Source organism: Pseudophryne corroboree, chromosome 2 (genome assembly GCF_028390025.1).
Source record: "Pseudophryne corroboree isolate aPseCor3 chromosome 2, aPseCor3.hap2, whole genome shotgun sequence".
Classification (NCBI taxonomy): domain Eukaryota; kingdom Metazoa; phylum Chordata; class Amphibia; order Anura; family Myobatrachidae; genus Pseudophryne; species Pseudophryne corroboree.
This window is the reverse complement of record NC_086445.1, coordinates 1,033,652,308-1,033,657,060: the sequence shown is the minus strand read 5'-3', so window position 1 is coordinate 1,033,657,060 and position 4,753 is coordinate 1,033,652,308.

Below are 4,753 nucleotides of genomic sequence, written 5' to 3'. Positions count from 1 at the left end.
CATAAATGGGCTTCCCTTGCCTGTGTGCACACCTCAAAATAGCGCAGGGCTCAAGCTACAAGCACATCGCACTCCCGAGACAATACGGAACAGTCCGTGCGAACGCATTGTCACCGCCCAGTTCCCTCCCCAAAATGCCAATTTAAAGCACAGGCAGATCCAGTTAAGATCCATCCAAAATCCAAATCAGATGGAAATATGCAAAAATGTGCTTCTGCGCACGAGCTGCGGTGTTTGCTAAAGTTCACTATCTGTGTCCATGCAAAGAAATCCGTCCGATTCAGAATCAGACCCTAAATGAGTGACATCACATCTTTATTGTCACTTTGGCGCCACCGCTCTATATGCCGATCACTGACAATGCAATTTGCAGCATTGTACAGAGGAGGTGGGGCTACAATAACGCAATGAATCAAGTCACCAGACCACTCACCTCAATTCAGTTGTGGAACAGCCCCCGGAGAATTGGGTGAGCAGCTTAGTATACAGTACATTGTATAACAGCCACACACCATGTTTGGTATAATGGTCGCTAGAATGCTCTCTGTATTGTATACTGGTCACTAGCTCTCTGTATTGTATACTAGTCATTAGAATGTACTCTATATGGTATACTGGCCATTAGAATGCTCTCTGTATTGTATACTGGTCATTAGAATGTTCTCTCTATTGTATACTGGTCACTAGAATGTTCTCTGTATTGTATACTGGTCACTAGCTCTCTGTATTGTATACTAGTCATTAGAATGTACTCTGTATGGTATACTGACCATTAGAATGCTCTCTGTATTGTATACTGGTCACTAGAATGTTCACTCTATTGTATACTGGTCACTAGAATGCTCTCTGTATTGTATACTGGTCACTAGAATGTTCTCTCTATTGTATGCTGGTCACTAGAATGCTCTCTGTATTGTATACTGGTTACTGGAATGATCTATGATGTATTTAGTTAAGAGTGTGACTCTTGCCTTATATGTCTATGGAGGGGCACATTTGCTGTTTGTTTTGGGTAAAGAAAAATGTATGAATGTAGTTTATGAATGGTAATGTTATTTATGAATGTAGTATGTAAGAATGTATAACTGTGGTATAATTAGTCCCTATAATTAGTCCTTTGCATAAATTTGTTGATGCTTGCGCTCATTACTCTGTCGGCTAGTATATTGATTTACGGCGTCATTCCGAGTTGATCGCTCGCTAGCAGTTTTTAGCAGGCGTGCAAACGCTAGTCCGCCGCCCACTGGGAGTGTATTTTAGCTTAGCAAAAGTGCGAACGAAAAGAATCGCAGAGCGGTGTCAAAGTTTTTTTGTGCAGTTTCAGAGTAGCTCAAAACCTACTCAGCGCTTGCAATCACTTCAGACTGTTTAGTTCCTGTTTTGATGTCACAAACCCGCCCAGCGTTCGCCCAGCCACGCCTGCGATTTTCCAGGAAAGCCTGCATTTTTCCGAACACACCCTGAAAACGGTCAGTTGACACCCAGAAACGCCCACTTCATGTCAATCACTCTGCGGCCACCAGTGCGACTGAAATGCTTCGCTAGACCCTGTGCAAAACTACATCATTCGTCAAATACGCATGCGCAGAACTGCCATTTTTTAGCCTGATCGCTGCGCTGCGAACAAATGCAGCTAACGATCAACTCGGAATGACCCCCTTAATCCCAAATGTAAACCCGCTTAAGATATATATATACAGTGGCCCTCATTCCGAGTTGTTCGCTCTGAGTTTTTCATCGCATCGCAGTGAGAATTCTCTTAGTGCGCATGCGCAATGTTCGCACTGCGACTGCGCCAAGTAACTTTGCTATGAAGAAAGTAAGTTTACTCACGGCTTTTTCATCGCTCCGACGTTCGCATTGTGATTGACAGGAAATGGGTGTTACTGGGCGGATGCACGGCGTTTTAGGGGCGTGTGGCTGGAAACGCTACCGTTTCCGGAAAAAACGCAGGAGTGGCCGGGGAAACGGTGGGTGTGCCTGGGCGAACGCTGGGTGTGTTTATGACGTCAGCCAGGACCGAAAAGCACTGAACTGATCGCACAGGCAGAGTAAGTCTGAAGCTACTCAAAAACTGCTAACTCGTTTGTGATCGCAATATTGCGCATACATCGGTCGCACATTTAAGAAGCTAAGATTCACTCCCAGTAGGCGGCGGCTTAGCGTGTGTAACTCTGCTACATTCGCCTTGCGAGCGAACAACTCGGAATGAGGGCCAGTATACATAAGTCATATGGGCCCTCATTCCGAGTTGTAAAAAAGCCGATGAAAAAAAGCGATGAAAAAGCCGTGAGTAAACTTACTTTCTTCATAGCAAAGTTACTTGGCGCAGTCGCAGTGCGAACATTGCGCATGCGCACTAAGAGAATTCTCACTGCGATGCGATGAAAAACTCCGAGCGAACAACTCGGAATGAGGGCCATGATACGGACCATTATAACTGCAACAATGCTCAGATTACCTTGCACTCTGCAGCAGAACAGACTTATATCCTGACTGGAATCACTATCTGTTACCGGCAGAAGCGCGGGGCCCAGTGGCTCGCCACAGGTTATATTCTCACTCGGTTGGTGGTGTGGACCCACTAACTGAGTGGGAATACCCCACGGCTGTTGGGATTCTGTCCGGCGGCAATTTACCAGCTGTCGGAATTCTGGCGTCATCCTCGTGAACGCCGGGATCCAGACAGCCGGTATTTTAACTGCATTCCTCCTGACTACACATCACTCGGAATACCTGCAATGCCGTAAATATGGTAATATTATATGACGTCCTAAAATCAGACACTATGGAATCAATCCAATTAGCCACAGTTTACTTGCAGGAGCAAGATTCACAAATCTCTGGCAAAATAGGACCACAAGGGGGGCAAGTTGTGATGCCATTGCCAGTGTTTAAACACCATTGTAGCGGTTATTGCCCCCTCCCCATCTAGTGTGCGGTGGCAAGCTAATTGGAATGAGGGGGGTCATTCCGAGTTGATCGCTAGCTGCCGTTTTTCGCAGCACATCGATCAGGCTAAAATTCGGCAGTTCTGCGCATGCGTATGGGCCGCAGTGCGCATGTGCCAAGTACCTTCACACAAAACTATGCAGTTTTACACAGGGCCGAGCGACGCTTTTCAGTCGCTCTGCTGATCGGTGAGTGATTGACATGAATGGGGCGTTTCTGGGTGGTAACAGACCGTTTTCCGGGAGTGTGCTAAAAAACGCAGGCATGTCAGATAAAAACGCAGGCGTGCCTGGGCAAACGGGGGAGTGGCTGCCCGAACGCAGGGCGTGTGTGTGACGTCAAAACAGGAACTAAACTGACTGAAGTGATCACAAGGTAGGAGTAGGTCTGGAGCTACTCAGAAACTGCAGGAAAAGATTTTCGAGCAGTTCTGCTAACCTTTCGTTCGCACTTCTGCTAAGCTAAGATACACTACCAGAGGGTAGCGGCTTAGCGTTTGCACTGCTGCTAAAAGCAGCTAGCGAGCGATCAACTCGGAATGAGGGCCATTGTGGCCTTTTTCTAGCTGTGAGGCATTAATCTACCTGCAGTCTTTCCAATAAAATAATTTGCAAAGCATGCACCTGCAGCTATATCCCTGTATCCGCTGAATAATGATCCTGTTTAGGCCCTTTCTCTGTGTTGCAGTCGGTTTCTCTGCACGGATTGGGCAGCACAGCCTGCCCTCAGACCGGCGACAGGCAGAACATCTACTGAGCATACGGTAGCAGAGAACATGCAAACTCTATCATCCAGATTCTCAGAGAGCGCATTAAGAAGCACTGAATGTGGGGGCTTGTTGTCGACGCACAAGAACTCCCAGATGTGCCTGAATTCTGAAACATGAATCTCCTTTTATTTGTCTTTTATCATCTGAGGCCAGTGAGAATGTGCAGACCTAGGTGTTTCTGTTCTCAGACTCCTGTCTGTTCCTGGGCTGGGGTTTTCTAATCAAAGGAGATAAGGGGTTGGAAACACAGTCCGCTTAAACAGTAACCGAGCCACAGGCGTTCAGCGCTGGCGTTTTCTGCCGCAACAGCATTTTATCCCACTGCTGGCGGCACGTTAGTGATGCTGTCGCCTAATTATTATAGTCCCTGTAGCCATCTCTGTACAACAAGACGCTGAGTAGCACGGCCCCTGGGGTGTCAGTGTTTTGTCTGCAAAAAGAAACCTGTGATGGAAATACTTTGGTGTTTTTTTAATCTTTTTGTAATCTCTTGACTGTTAGGTTAGTTGATATAATGGATGGCACGCACGTAGATCATGTCAGGTACATATTGCAATGTGACGTACATGCGATGTTATGAGGCTGATTGAGAGAAATTGTTGCTTCAAAGGACTATGGGTAATTTCTGCTCTGTCACTGAGCCGCCGCTGTGATCAGAATGAAAGTCAGGATAGAACAGAGGTTTTTCATGTAGGCTTTCTCATTGGAATTCTATAAAACCTTTATAAAAATTACCTGTGACACATTTTTTTGTTCTTGCAAATTGTGCTTATTACTGGAAGAAGTTTTAAAGTAAAATTTTTACTGACGCAGTGAATACAGCCTATCCAGCCACTAGGAACCAGTGACATCACTGAGAGTGCAGCCTATCCAGCCACTAGGAGCCAGTGACATCACTGAGAGTGCAGCCTGTCCAGTCACTAGGAGCCAGTGACATCACTGAGAGTGCAGCCTATCCAGTCACTAGGAGCCAGTGACATCACTGAGAGTGCAGCCTATCCAGTCACTAGGAGCCAGTGACATCACTGAGAG